This window comes from Sinohyriopsis cumingii, chromosome 11 (genome assembly GCF_028554795.1).
Source record: "Sinohyriopsis cumingii isolate HCF-2022 chromosome 11, ASM2855479v2, whole genome shotgun sequence".
NCBI lineage: Eukaryota > Metazoa > Mollusca > Bivalvia > Unionida > Unionidae > Sinohyriopsis > Sinohyriopsis cumingii.
The window spans coordinates 666,534-682,710 of NC_142971.1; the positions used below are offsets into that span (position 1 = coordinate 666,534).

The 16,177-nt window shown below is 36.1% G+C and overlaps 6 non-coding genes across 6 annotated transcripts; all 6 read right to left on the minus strand.

Annotated features, from left to right (window-relative positions):
- Nucleotides 1–2,247: 2,247 nt before the first annotated feature.
- On the minus strand, nt 2,248–2,320 carry Trnar-ucu (transfer RNA arginine (anticodon UCU)). The gene has a single exon. It is a non-coding gene; the product is annotated as a tRNA-Arg (tRNA).
- A 2,578-nt stretch (nt 2,321–4,898) lies between these two features.
- On the minus strand, nt 4,899–4,971 carry Trnar-ucu (transfer RNA arginine (anticodon UCU)). Its single transcript has one exon. It is a non-coding gene; the product is annotated as a tRNA-Arg (tRNA).
- A 2,588-nt stretch (nt 4,972–7,559) lies between these two features.
- On the minus strand, nt 7,560–7,632 carry Trnar-ucu (transfer RNA arginine (anticodon UCU)). Its single transcript has one exon. It is a non-coding gene; the product is annotated as a tRNA-Arg (tRNA).
- Nucleotides 7,633–10,210: 2,578 nt separating this feature from the next.
- Trnar-ucu (transfer RNA arginine (anticodon UCU)) lies at nt 10,211–10,283 on the minus strand. The gene has a single exon. It is a non-coding gene; the product is annotated as a tRNA-Arg (tRNA).
- A 2,590-nt stretch (nt 10,284–12,873) lies between these two features.
- Trnar-ucu (transfer RNA arginine (anticodon UCU)) lies at nt 12,874–12,946 on the minus strand. Its single transcript has one exon. It is a non-coding gene; the product is annotated as a tRNA-Arg (tRNA).
- Nucleotides 12,947–15,524: 2,578 nt separating this feature from the next.
- Trnar-ucu (transfer RNA arginine (anticodon UCU)) lies at nt 15,525–15,597 on the minus strand. The gene has a single exon. It is a non-coding gene; the product is annotated as a tRNA-Arg (tRNA).
- Nucleotides 15,598–16,177: the final 580 nt, after the last annotated feature.

The window sequence follows — 16,177 nt, forward strand, 5'->3', positions numbered from 1 at the left end:
CCTACGGCTTCATGTTCCGAAAGCCCCACCCAAGGACACAACACAGGGGTATGAGTGCCAATAGGACTAGTAGAGAATATAAGTATATTATATTGTGAATCAGAGGTGAATTGGACAAGGGGTCACTTAGCTACGATGTCGTAGCATCAACTTGATTTATTATGGTTGAGGGTACGAACTGATCCCATATCATCTAATATATCAAAAAAATAAAATCATCAGTTCAGAAAGAGTAAAAGTGTAAAATTCTACTACATAGGTATAATCATGTTGTGAAAGATGTTTGGCTTATTTTGAATTTATTACGACCTTACACGATAAGGTAAATTGGTATGGTTATACTAACATCACCGTGTCCGCCATGACAGATAACGCGAGACTCTCGCCGTGACCCCTTTTCTATATAATGCGTTCCAGACAATATATGGATATTCTACGCTATGTTATGATAAATTAAGTGGCGAGTAATGGCTTCTTGGTGGAATTTCAATGTTGCCGATCAACTGTATTTACTTTAAATGCGCTGAATTTCTCACTCACACCACGTTATATTTTGTAATGCGATTCGTTTACGTTTCAAAACAAGGCCTCAATGGTCTTTAAGGGCACACAAACAAGAGAGGCTGAGAATGGATGTAATTATTTTTTGAACTAATATGGCGGACGATCTAAACGAAAATATCGGATAAATAAGGTAAACGATATTTTACAAATATTTCTAGAATGATTTGCCCTGCTTTCGGTATTATATAAAAGAACTACTCAATTTATTACATCATATGCAAGAAATATGTTTAAAATCTTGCCTACCCCTACATTAAAATTTCACGTCTGTCTTCAAACGTATGTTCCAAATATTTCAAAAATCCTTGACTAAATCGACAGAGAGAGAGAGAGAGAGAGATATTATGACTTGTATGTCTTGAAATGAAGCTTTGACAGTTTTATGTTATTGAAAATAGAACTCACCATTTGTACTATTGAAGAATACTCTCTCTCTCTCTCTCTCTCTCTCTCTCTCTCTGTGTGTTTTTGTGTGACGGACACATTTTAAAGTACAGCCCTCAAATGGAATATGACTGAGTTTCAATGTTATTTCTGAACATTTTAGCGTTTCAAAATTATCGTAAAAGATGGACATAAACCGTAACCGCTGACAGGATCGTTCCCGTTTCGATTGAATTAAATCGACTGACTTTAAATTATCTCCATCACCGCATGATCTCCAATGAAATTTCGTTCTTTAAACAGTTCACAGCTAAATTGCTTGTATTTTGTTCCTCAATCTCTGGATATCGAACTTTCAACAAACGTTCTGCCAAATGAATAAACGAAATCTCAGTAATCGACATATAAAATGGAACTTGCAGCATAAAGAGTTAGATTCAAGAAGTGAATTAAGAATTCTCGACATACGACATTGAAATGTCAAACGCTGCTGTCTAATTCAAACAACATAATGTAAAAATTCGACCAGGAAAATGAAATAGAATTTTAAGGACAAGTAACTGGATTGAGCTCGTGAAAGTGGAATTCTCGACACATGACAATACAATTTCAACTGCAACGTTCCCGTCAGACCATCGTTTTTCCGCTACGGCACTGTACCTCAGTCTATTCAGTTGAAAGACAATTTAGCCTCCTTTATTAGAATAGATGTCGGTTCCATCAACGCAATTCCTCGCGGATAAACTTTCTTAAAATTATATGACATTATATTAGGTTACTCAGAACATATTAAACATTTACCACAAAGGGATATCTACATCAATATATCCTGAAATTGTTAAAGGCACGATATTTCATGCATGAAGGCATCCTCAAACTACACATATTTCACCATATATATACTAAAAAGTATTACATATCTTAGTATTAAAATCAACATCAAAATTAGTGTTACTGGCCCGTAACAATATCGACAGCCACGGTATGTCCTGCCTTATATATGCGTTATCTTGCGAAAAAATTATTTGATATATCTCTTGACGCAAAATTACAGCATAGGGAAAGAGGTGTATACACCCTCGCAACACTAGCATCATGACACTGAAAAAGGAAATTGACAAATAACATCTGAAATCTTTCAAGCTGTTCCTAACTATATGTAAAACACAACAATCCTTTCATACAAACGTAGCACTGACAACGTTTGGTATCCAACTGGTAGTTTTGGGAGATTTAGGGGCTTAAGAATACCTGCTTCCTGCATGCACATATGGATATGTAGTGTGACGCAAAATGGTACATCCCTGGCGGGATTCGAACCCGCGACCTCTGGATTAGAAGTCCAGCGCGCTATCCACTGCGCTACAGGGACGTTACATCCTACTTTTCTTCGTTCATTTCTAGTTTATTTAGCGCCATAAAGATGAAGTAATATGAAGTGACATGGTTAAAAGATGATGAGAGAGTTAAGTCAATTTATAGAATAACACTGAAGTCAATTCTTCCATCGAATGACTGTACGCTGGAACATGATCACGGTAACGAGGGTTATAGGGATAAATGGGTACATATGATGTTGTCATATAGCTAGCATACACTGTATAAGGAGTAATGGAAATTAAAAAAGTGATTACAAATCTATAACTAAAGAAGCATTTCATGTGTAGGCAAGACTGGGAAAATAAATAGAGGTATAACTTTGGATATAAAGGCATCCTACGGCTTCATGTTCCGAAAGCCCCACCCAAGGACACAACACAGGGGTATGAGTGCCAATAGGACTAGTAGAGAATATAAGTATATTATATTGTGAATCAGAGGTGAATTGGACAAGGGGTCACTTAGCTACGATGTCGTAGCATCAACTTGATTTATTATGGTTGAGGGTACGAACTGATCCCATATCATCTAATATATCAAAAAAATAAAATCATCAGTTCAGAAAGAGTAAAAGTGTAAAATTCTACTACATAGGTATAATCATGTTGTGAAAGATGTTTGGCTTATTTTGAATTTATTACGACCTTACACGATAAGGTAAATTGGCATGGTTATACTAACATCACCGTGTCCGCCATGACAGATAACGCGAGACTCTCGCCGTGACCCCTTTTCTATATAATGCGTTCCAGACAATATATGGATATTCTACGCTATGTTATGATAAATCAAGTGGCGAGTAATGGCTTCTTGGTGGAATTTCAATGTTGCCGATCAACTGTATTTACTTTAAATGCGCTGAATTTCTCACTCACACCACGTTATATTTTGTAATGCGATTCGTTTACGTTTCAAAACAACGCCTCAATGGTCTTTAAGGGCACACAAACAAGAGAGGCTGAGAATGGATGTAATTGTTTTTTGAACTAATATGGCGGACGATCTAAACGAAAATACCGGATAAATAAGGTAAACGATATTTTACAAATATTTCTAGAATGATTTGCCTTGCTTTCGGTATTATATAAAAGAACTACTCAATTTATTACATCATATGCAAGAAATATGTTTAAAATCTTGCCTACCCCTACATTAAAATTTCACGTCTGTCTTCAAACGTATGTTCCAAATATTTCAAAAATCCTTGACTAAATCGACAGAGAGAGAGAGAGAGAGAGATATTATGACTTGTATGTCTTGAAATGAAGCTTTGACAGTTTTATGTTATTGAAAATAGAACTCACCATTTGTACTATTGAAGAATACTCTCTCTCTCTCTCTCTCTCTGTGTGTTTTTGTGTGACGGACACATTTTAAAGTACAGCCCTCAAATGGAATATGACTGAGTTTCAATGTTATTTCTGAACATTTTAGCGTTTCAAAATTATCGTAAAAGATGGACATAAACCGTAACCGCTGACAGGATCGTTCCCGTTTCGATTGAATTAAATCGACTGACTTTAAATTATCTCCATCACCGCATGATCTCCAATGAAATTTCGTTCTTTAAACAGTTCACAGCTAAATTGCTTGTATTTTGTTCCTCAATCTCTGGATATCGAACTTTCAACAAACGTTCTGCCAAATGAATAAACGAAATCTCAGTAATCGACATATAAAATGGAACTTGCAGCATAAAGAGTTAGATTCAAGAAGTGAATTAAGAATTCTCGACATACGACATTGAAATGTCAAACGCTGCTGTCTAATTCAAACAACATAATGTAAAAATTCGACCAGGAAAATGAAATAGAATTTTAAGGACAAGTAACTGGATTGAGCTCGTGAAAGTGGAATTCTCGACACATGACAATACAATTTCAACTGCAACGTTCCCGTCAGACCATCGTTTTTCCGCTACGGCACTGTACCTCAGTCTATTCAGTTGAAAGACAATTTAGCCTCCTTTATTAGAATAGATGTCGGTTCCATCAACGCAATTCCTCGCGGATAAACTTTCTTAAAATTATATGACATTATATTAGGTTACTCAGAACATATTAAACATTTACCACAAAGGGATATCTACATCAATATATCCTGAAATTGTTAAAGGCACGATATTTCATGCATGAAGGCATCCTCAAACTACGCATATTTCACCATATATATACTAAAAAGTATTACATATCTTAGTATTAAAATCAACATCAAAATTAGTGTTACTGGCCCGTAACAATATCGACAGCCACGGTATGTCCTGCCTTATATATGCGTTATCTTGCGAAAAAATTATTTGATATATCTCTTGACGCAAAATTACAGCATAGGGAAAGAGGTGTATACACCCTCGCAACACTAGCATCATGACACTGAAAAAGGAAATTGACAAATAACATCTGAAATCTTTCAAGCTGTTCCTAACTATATGTAAAACACAACAATCCTTTCATACAAACGTAGCACTGACAACGTTTGGTATCCAACTGGTAGTTTTGGGAGATTTAGGGGCTTAAGAATACCTGCTTCCTGCATGCACATATGGATATGTAGTGTGACGCAAAATGGTACATCCCTGGCGGGATTCGAACCCGCGACCTCTGGATTAGAAGTCCAGCGCGCTATCCACTGCGCTACAGGGACGTTACATCCTACTTTTCTTCGTTCATTTCTAGTTTATTTAGCGCCATAAAGATGAAGTAATATGAAGTGACATGGTTAAAAGATGATGAGAGAGTTAAGTCAATTTATAGAATAACACTGAAGTCAATTCTTCCATCGAATGACTGTACGCTGGAACATGATCACGGTAACGAGGGTTATAGGGATAAATGGGTACATATGATGTTGTCATATAGCTAGCATACACTGTATAAGGAGTAATGGAAATTAAAAAAGTGATTACAAATCTATAACTAAAGAAGCATTTCATGTGTAGGCAAGACTGGGAAAATAAATAGAGGTATAACTTTGGATATAAAGGCATCCTACGGCTTCATGTTCCGAAAGCCCCACCCAAGGACACAACACAGGGGTATGAGTGCCAATAGGACTAGTAGAGAATATAAGTATATTATATTGTGAATCAGAGGTGAATTGGACAAGGGGTCACTTAGCTACGATGTCGTAGCATCAACTTGATTTATTATGGTTGAGGGTACGAACTGATCCCATATCATCTAATATATCAAAAAAATAAAATCATCAGTTCAGAAAGAGTAAAAGTGTAAAATTCTACTACATAGGTATAATCATGTTGTGAAAGATGTTTGGCTTATTTTGAATTTATTACGACCTTACACGATAAGGTAAATTGGCATGGTTATACTAACATCACCGTGTCCGCCATGACAGATAACGCGAGACTCTCGCCGTGACCCCTTTTCTATATAATGCGTTCCAGACAATATATGGATATTCTACGCTATGTTATGATAAATTAAGTGGCGAGTAATGGCTTCTTGGTGGAATTTCAATGTTGCCGATCAACTGTATTTACTTTAAATGCGCTGAATTTCTCACTCACACCACGTTATATTTTGTAATGCGATTCGTTTACATTTCAAAACAAGGCCTCAATGGTCTTTAAGGGCACACAAACAAGAGAGGCTGAGAATGGATGTAATTATTTTTTGAACTAATATGGCGGACGATCTAAACGAAAATATCGGATAAATAAGGTAAACGATATTTTACAAATATTTCTAGAATGATTTGCCCTGCTTTCGGTATTATATAAAAGAACTACTCAGTTTATTACATCATATGCAAGAAATATGTTTAAAATCTTGCCTACCCCTACATTAAAATTTCACGTCTGTCTTCAAACGTATGTTCCAAATATTTCAAAAATCCTTGACTAAATCGACAGAGAGAGAGAGAGAGAGAGATATTATGACTTGTATGTCTTGAAATGAAGCTTTGACAGTTTTATGTTATTGAAAATAGAACTCACCATTTGTACTATTGAAGAATACTCTCTCTCTCTCTCTCTCTCTCTCTCTCTCTGTGTGTTTTTGTGTGACGGACACATTTTAAAGTACAGCCCTCAAATGGAATATGACTGAGTTTCAATGTTATTTCTGAACATTTTAGCGTTTCAAAATTATCGTAAAAGATGGACATAAACCGTAACCGCTGACAGGATCGTTCCCGTTTCGATTGAATTAAATCGACTGACTTTAAATTATCTCCATCACCGCATGATCTCCAATGAACTTTCGTTCTTTAAACAGTTCACAGCTAAATTGCTTGTGTTTTGTTCCTCAATCTCTGGATATCGAACTTTCAACAAACGTTCTGCCAAATGAATAAACGAAATCTCAGTAATCGACATATAAAATGGAACTTGCAGCATAAAGAGTTAGATTCAAGAAGTGAATTAAGAATTCTCGACATACGACATTGAAATGTCAAACGCTGCTGTGTAATTCAAACAACATAATGTAAAAATTCGACCAGGAAAATGAAATAGAATTTTAAGGACAAGTAACTGGATTGAGCTCGTGAAAGTGGAATTCTCGACACATGACAATACAAATTCAACTGCAACGTTCCCGTCAGACCATCGTTTTTCCGCTACGGCACTGTACCTCAGTCTATTCAGTTGAAAGACAATTTAGCCTCCTTTATTAGAATAGATGTCGGTTCCATCAACGCAATTCCTCGCGGATAAACTTTCTTAAAATTATATGACATTATATTAGGTTACTCAGAACATATTAAACACTTACCACAAACGGATATCTACATTAATATATCCTGAAATTGTTAAAGGCACGATATTTCATACATGAAGGCATCCTCAAACTACGCATATTTCACCATATATATACTAAAAAGTATTACATATCTTAGTATTAAAATCAACATCAAAATAAGTGTTACTGGCCCGTAACAATATCGACAGCCACGGTATGTCCTGCCTTATATATGCGTTATCTTGCGAAAAAATTATTTGATATATCTTTTGACGCAAAATTACAGCATAGGGAAAGAGGTGTATACACCCTCGCGTCACTAGCATCATGACACTGAAAAAGGAAATTGACAAATAACATCTGAAATCTTTCAAGCTGTTCCTAACTATATGTAAAACACAACAATCCTTTCATACAAACGTAGCACTGACAACGTTTGGTATCCAACTGGTAGTTTCGGGAGATTTAGGGGCTTAAGAATACCTGCTTCCTGCATGCACAGATGGATATGTAGTGTGACGCAAAATGGTACATCCCTGGCGGGATTCGAACCCGCGACCTCTGGATTAGAAGTCCAGCGCGCTATCCACTGCGCTACAGGGACGTTACATCCTACTTTTCTTCGTTCATTTCTAGTTTATTTAGCGCCATAAAGATGAAGTAATATGAAGTGACATGGTTAAAAGATGATGAGAGAGTTAAGTCAATTTATAGAATAACACTGAAGTCAATTCTTCCATCGAATGACTGTACGCTGGAACATGATCACGGTAACGAGGGTTATAGGGATAAATGGGTACATATGATGTTGTCATATAGCTAGCATACACTGTATAAGGAGTAATGGAAATTAAAAAAGTGATTACAAATCTATAACTAAAGAAGCATTTCATGTGTAGGCAAGACTGGGAAAATAAATAGAGGTATAACTTTGGATATAAAGGCATCCTACGGCTTCATGTTCCGAAAGCCCCACCCAAGGACACAACACAGGGGTATGAGTGCCAATAGGACTAGTAGAGAATATAAGTATATTATATTGTGAATCAGAGGTGAATTGGACAAGGGGTCACTTAGCTACGATGTCGTAGCATCAACTTGATTTATTATGGTTGAGGGTACGAACTGATCCCATATCATCTAATATATCAAAAAAATAAAATCATCAGTTCAGAAAGAGTAAAAGTGTAAAATTCTACTACATAGGTATAATCATGTTGTGAAAGATGTTTGGCTTATTTTGAATTTATTACGACCTTACACGATAAGGTAAATTGGCATGGTTATACTAACATCACCGTGTCCGCCATGACAGATAACGCGAGACTCTCGCCGTGACCCCTTTTCTATATAATGCGTTCCAGACAATATATGGATATTCTACGCTATGTTATGATAAATCAAGTGGCGAGTAATGGCTTCTTGGTGGAATTTCAATGTTGCCGATCAACTGTATTTACTTTAAATGCGCTGAATTTCTCACTCACACCACGTTATATTTTGTAATGCGATTCGTTTACGTTTCAAAACAAGGCCTCAATGGTCTTTAAGGGCACACAAACAAGAGAGGCTGAGAATGGATGTAATTATTTTTTGAACTAATATGGCGGACGATCTAAACGAAAATATCGGATAAATAAGGTAAACGATATTTTACAAATATTTCTAGAATGATTTGCCCTGCTTTCGGTATTATATAAAAGAACTACTCAATTTATTACATCATATGCAAGAAATATGTTTAAAATCTTGCCTACCCCTACATTAAAATTTCACGTCTGTCTTCAAACGTATGTTCCAAATATTTCAAAAATCCTTGACTAAATTGACAGAGAGAGAGAGAGATATTATGACTTGTTTGTCTTGAAATGATGCTTTGACAGTTTTATGTTATTGAAAATAGAACTCACCATTTGTACTATTGAAGAAGACTCTCTCTCTCTCTCTCCCTCTCTCTCTCTCTGTTTTTGTGTGACGGACACATTTTAAAGTACAGCCCTCAAATGGAATATGACTGAGTTTCAATGTTATTTCTGAACATTTTAACGTTACAAAATTATCGTAAAATATGGACATAAACCGTAACCGCTGACAGGATCGTTCCCGTTTCGATTGAATTAAATCGACTGACTTTAAATTATCTCCATCACCGCATGATCTCCAATGAAATTTCGTTCTTTAAACAGTTCACAGCTAAATTGCTTGTGTTTTGTTCCTCAATCTCTGGATATCGAACTTTCAACAAACGTTCTGCCAAATGAATAAACGAAATCTCAGTAATCGACATATAAAATGGAACTTGCAGCATAAAGAGTTAGATTCAAGAAGTGAATTAAGAATTCTCGACATACGACATTGAAATGTCAAACGCTGCTGTGTAATTCAAACAACATAATGTAAAAATTCGACCAGGAAAATGAAATAGAATTTTAAGGACAAGTAACTGGATTGAGCTCGTGAAAGTGGAATTCTCGACACATGACAATACAAATTCAACTGCAACGTTCCCGTCAGACCATCGTTTTTCCGCTACGGCACTGTACCTCAGTCCATTCAGTTGAAAGACAATTTAGCCTCCTTTATTAGAATAGATGTCGGTTCCATCAACGCAATTCCTCGCGGATAAACTTTCTTAAAATTATATGACATTATATTAGGTTACTCAGAACATATTAAACACTTACCACAAACGGATATCTACATTAATATATCCTGAAATTGTTAAAGGCACGATATTTCATACATGAAGGCATCCTCAAACTACGCATATTTCACCATATATATACTAAAAAGTATTACATATCTTAGTATTAAAATCAACATCAAAATAAGTGTTACTGGCCCGTAACAATATCGACAGCCACGGTATGTCCTGCCTTATATATGCGTTATCTTGCGAAAAAATTATTTGATATATCTTTTGACGCAAAATTACAGCATAGGGAAAGAGGTGTATACACCCTCGCGTCACTAGCATCATGACACTGAAAAAGGAAATTGACAAATAACATCTGAAATCTTTCAAGCTGTTCCTAACTATATGTAAAACACAACAATCCTTTCATACAAACGTAGCACTGACAACGTTTGGTATCCAACTGGTAGTTTCGGGAGATTTAGGGGCTTAAGAATACCTGCTTCCTGCATGCACAGATGGATATGTAGTGTGACGCAAAATGGTACATCCCTGGCGGGATTCGAACCCGCGACCTCTGGATTAGAAGTCCAGCGCGCTATCCACTGCGCTACAGGGACGTTACATCCTACTTTTCTTCGTTCATTTCTAGTTTATTTAGCGCCATAAAGATGAAGTAATATGAAGTGACATGGTTAAAAGATGATGAGAGAGTTAAGTCAATTTATAGAATAACACTGAAGTCAATTCTTCCATCGAATGACTGTACGCTGGAACATGATCACGGTAACGAGGGTTATAGGGATAAATGGGTACATATGATGTTGTCATATAGCTAGCATACACTGTATAAGGAGTAATGGAAATTAAAAAAGTGATTACAAATCTATAACTAAAGAAGCATTTCATGTGTAGGCAAGACTGGGAAAATAAATAGAGGTATAACTTTGGATATAAAGGCATCCTACGGCTTCATGTTCCGAAAGCCCCACCCAAGGACACAACACAGGGGTATGAGTGCCAATAGGACTAGTAGAGAATATAAGTATATTATATTGTGAATCAGAGGTGAATTGGACAAGGGGTCACTTAGCTACGATGTCGTAGCATCAACTTGATTTATTATGGTTGAGGGTACGAACTGATCCCATATCATCTAATATATCAAAAAAATAAAATCATCAGTTCAGAAAGAGTAAAAGTGTAAAATTCTACTACATAGGTATAATCATGTTGTGAAAGATGTTTGGCTTATTTTGAATTTATTACGACCTTACACGATAAGGTAAATTGGTATGGTTATACTAACATCACCGTGTCCGCCATGACAGATAACGCGAGACTCTCGCCGTGACCCCTTTTCTATATAATGCGTTCCAGACAATATATGGATATTCTACGCTATGTTATGATAAATTAAGTGGCGAGTAATGGCTTCTTGGTGGAATTTCAATGTTGCCGATCAACTGTATTTACTTTAAATGCGCTGAATTTCTCACTCACACCACGTTATATTTTGTAATGCGATTCGTTTACGTTTCAAAACAAGGCCTCAATGGTCTTTAAGGGCACACAAACAAGAGAGGCTGAGAATGGATGTAATTATTTTTTGAACTAATATGGCGGACGATCTAAACGAAAATATCGGATAAATAAGGTAAACGATATTTTACAAATATTTCTAGAATGATTTGCCCTGCTTTCGGTATTATATAAAAGAACTACTCAATTTATTACATCATATGCAAGAAATATGTTTAAAATCTTGCCTACCCCTACATTAAAATTTCACGTCTGTCTTCAAACGTATGTTCCAAATATTTCAAAAATCCTTGACTAAATCGACAGAGAGAGAGAGAGAGAGAGATATTATGACTTGTATGTCTTGAAATGAAGCTTTGACAGTTTTATGTTATTGAAAATAGAACTCACCATTTGTACTATTGAAGAATACTCTCTCTCTCTCTCTCTCTCTCTCTCTCTCTCTGTGTGTTTTTGTGTGACGGACACATTTTAAAGTACAGCCCTCAAATGGAATATGACTGAGTTTCAATGTTATTTCTGAACATTTTAGCGTTTCAAAATTATCGTAAAAGATGGACATAAACCGTAACCGCTGACAGGATCGTTCCCGTTTCGATTGAATTAAATCGACTGACTTTAAATTATCTCCATCACCGCATGATCTCCAATGAAATTTCGTTCTTTAAACAGTTCACAGCTAAATTGCTTGTATTTTGTTCCTCAATCTCTGGATATCGAACTTTCAACAAACGTTCTGCCAAATGAATAAACGAAATCTCAGTAATCGACATATAAAATGGAACTTGCAGCATAAAGAGTTAGATTCAAGAAGTGAATTAAGAATTCTCGACATACGACATTGAAATGTCAAACGCTGCTGTCTAATTCAAACAACATAATGTAAAAATTCGACCAGGAAAATGAAATAGAATTTTAAGGACAAGTAACTGGATTGAGCTCGTGAAAGTGGAATTCTCGACACATGACAATACAATTTCAACTGCAACGTTCCCGTCAGACCATCGTTTTTCCGCTACGGCACTGTACCTCAGTCTATTCAGTTGAAAGACAATTTAGCCTCCTTTATTAGAATAGATGTCGGTTCCATCAACGCAATTCCTCGCGGATAAACTTTCTTAAAATTATATGACATTATATTAGGTTACTCAGAACATATTAAACATTTACCACAAAGGGATATCTACATCAATATATCCTGAAATTGTTAAAGGCACGATATTTCATGCATGAAGGCATCCTCAAACTACACATATTTCACCATATATATACTAAAAAGTATTACATATCTTAGTATTAAAATCAACATCAAAATTAGTGTTACTGGCCCGTAACAATATCGACAGCCACGGTATGTCCTGCCTTATATATGCGTTATCTTGCGAAAAAATTATTTGATATATCTCTTGACGCAAAATTACAGCATAGGGAAAGAGGTGTATACACCCTCGCAACACTAGCATCATGACACTGAAAAAGGAAATTGACAAATAACATCTGAAATCTTTCAAGCTGTTCCTAACTATATGTAAAACACAACAATCCTTTCATACAAACGTAGCACTGACAACGTTTGGTATCCAACTGGTAGTTTTGGGAGATTTAGGGGCTTAAGAATACCTGCTTCCTGCATGCACATATGGATATGTAGTGTGACGCAAAATGGTACATCCCTGGCGGGATTCGAACCCGCGACCTCTGGATTAGAAGTCCAGCGCGCTATCCACTGCGCTACAGGGACGTTACATCCTACTTTTCTTCGTTCATTTCTAGTTTATTTAGCGCCATAAAGATGAAGTAATATGAAGTGACATGGTTAAAAGATGATGAGAGAGTTAAGTCAATTTATAGAATAACACTGAAGTCAATTCTTCCATCGAATGACTGTACGCTGGAACATGATCACGGTAACGAGGGTTATAGGGATAAATGGGTACATATGATGTTGTCATATAGCTAGCATACACTGTATAAGGAGTAATGGAAATTAAAAAAGTGATTACAAATCTATAACTAAAGAAGCATTTCATGTGTAGGCAAGACTGGGAAAATAAATAGAGGTATAACTTTGGATATAAAGGCATCCTACGGCTTCATGTTCCGAAAGCCCCACCCAAGGACACAACACAGGGGTATGAGTGCCAATAGGACTAGTAGAGAATATAAGTATATTATATTGTGAATCAGAGGTGAATTGGACAAGGGGTCACTTAGCTACGATGTCGTAGCATCAACTTGATTTATTATGGTTGAGGGTACGAACTGATCCCATATCATCTAATATATCAAAAAAATAAAATCATCAGTTCAGAAAGAGTAAAAGTGTAAAATTCTACTACATAGGTATAATCATGTTGTGAAAGATGTTTGGCTTATTTTGAATTTATTACGACCTTACACGATAAGGTAAATTGGCATGGTTATACTAACATCACCGTGTCCGCCATGACAGATAACGCGAGACTCTCGCCGTGACCCCTTTTCTATATAATGCGTTCCAGACAATATATGGATATTCTACGCTATGTTATGATAAATCAAGTGGCGAGTAATGGCTTCTTGGTGGAATTTCAATGTTGCCGATCAACTGTATTTACTTTAAATGCGCTGAATTTCTCACTCACACCACGTTATATTTTGTAATGCGATTCGTTTACGTTTCAAAACAACGCCTCAATGGTCTTTAAGGGCACACAAACAAGAGAGGCTGAGAATGGATGTAATTGTTTTTTGAACTAATATGGCGGACGATCTAAACGAAAATACCGGATAAATAAGGTAAACGATATTTTACAAATATTTCTAGAATGATTTGCCTTGCTTTCGGTATTATATAAAAGAACTACTCAATTTATTACATCATATGCAAGAAATATGTTTAAAATCTTGCCTACCCCTACATTAAAATTTCACGTCTGTCTTCAAACGTATGTTCCAAATATTTCAAAAATCCTTGACTAAATCGACAGAGAGAGAGAGAGAGAGAGATATTATGACTTGTATGTCTTGAAATGAAGCTTTGACAGTTTTATGTTATTGAAAATAGAACTCACCATTTGTACTATTGAAGAATACTCTCTCTCTCTCTCTCTCTCTGTGTGTTTTTGTGTGACGGACACATTTTAAAGTACAGCCCTCAAATGGAATATGACTGAGTTTCAATGTTATTTCTGAACATTTTAGCGTTTCAAAATTATCGTAAAAGATGGACATAAACCGTAACCGCTGACAGGATCGTTCCCGTTTCGATTGAATTAAATCGACTGACTTTAAATTATCTCCATCACCGCATGATCTCCAATGAAATTTCGTTCTTTAAACAGTTCACAGCTAAATTGCTTGTATTTTGTTCCTCAATCTCTGGATATCGAACTTTCAACAAACGTTCTGCCAAATGAATAAACGAAATCTCAGTAATCGACATATAAAATGGAACTTGCAGCATAAAGAGTTAGATTCAAGAAGTGAATTAAGAATTCTCGACATACGACATTGAAATGTCAAACGCTGCTGTCTAATTCAAACAACATAATGTAAAAATTCGACCAGGAAAATGAAATAGAATTTTAAGGACAAGTAACTGGATTGAGCTCGTGAAAGTGGAATTCTCGACACATGACAATACAATTTCAACTGCAACGTTCCCGTCAGACCATCGTTTTTCCGCTACGGCACTGTACCTCAGTCTATTCAGTTGAAAGACAATTTAGCCTCCTTTATTAGAATAGATGTCGGTTCCATCAACGCAATTCCTCGCGGATAAACTTTCTTAAAATTATATGACATTATATTAGGTTACTCAGAACATATTAAACATTTACCACAAAGGGATATCTACATCAATATATCCTGAAATTGTTAAAGGCACGATATTTCATGCATGAAGGCATCCTCAAACTACGCATATTTCACCATATATATACTAAAAAGTATTACATATCTTAGTATTAAAATCAACATCAAAATTAGTGTTACTGGCCCGTAACAATATCGACAGCCACGGTATGTCCTGCCTTATATATGCGTTATCTTGCGAAAAAATTATTTGATATATCTCTTGACGCAAAATTACAGCATAGGGAAAGAGGTGTATACACCCTCGCAACACTAGCATCATGACACTGAAAAAGGAAATTGACAAATAACATCTGAAATCTTTCAAGCTGTTCCTAACTATATGTAAAACACAACAATCCTTTCATACAAACGTAGCACTGACAACGTTTGGTATCCAACTGGTAGTTTTGGGAGATTTAGGGGCTTAAGAATACCTGCTTCCTGCATGCACATATGGATATGTAGTGTGACGCAAAATGGTACATCCCTGGCGGGATTCGAACCCGCGACCTCTGGATTAGAAGTCCAGCGCGCTATCCACTGCGCTACAGGGACGTTACATCCTACTTTTCTTCGTTCATTTCTAGTTTATTTAGCGCCATAAAGATGAAGTAATATGAAGTGACATGGTTAAAAGATGATGAGAGAGTTAAGTCAATTTATAGAATAACACTGAAGTCAATTCTTCCATCGAATGACTGTACGCTGGAACATGATCACGGTAACGAGGGTTATAGGGATAAATGGGTACATATGATGTTGTCATATAGCTAGCATACACTGTATAAGGAGTAATGGAAATTAAAAAAGTGATTACAAATCTATAACTAAAGAAGCATTTCATGTGTAGGCAAGACTGGGAAAATAAATAGAGGTATAACTTTGGATATAAAGGCATCCTACGGCTTCATGTTCCGAAAGCCCCACCCAAGGACACAACACAGGGGTATGAGTGCCAATAGGACTAGTAGAGAATATAAGTATATTATATTGTGAATCAGAGGTGAATTGGACAAGGGGTCACTTAGCTACGATGTCGTAGCATCAACTTGATTTATTATGGTTGAGGGTACGAACTGATCCCATATCATCTAATATATCAAAAAAATAAAATCATCAGTTCAGAAAGAGTAAA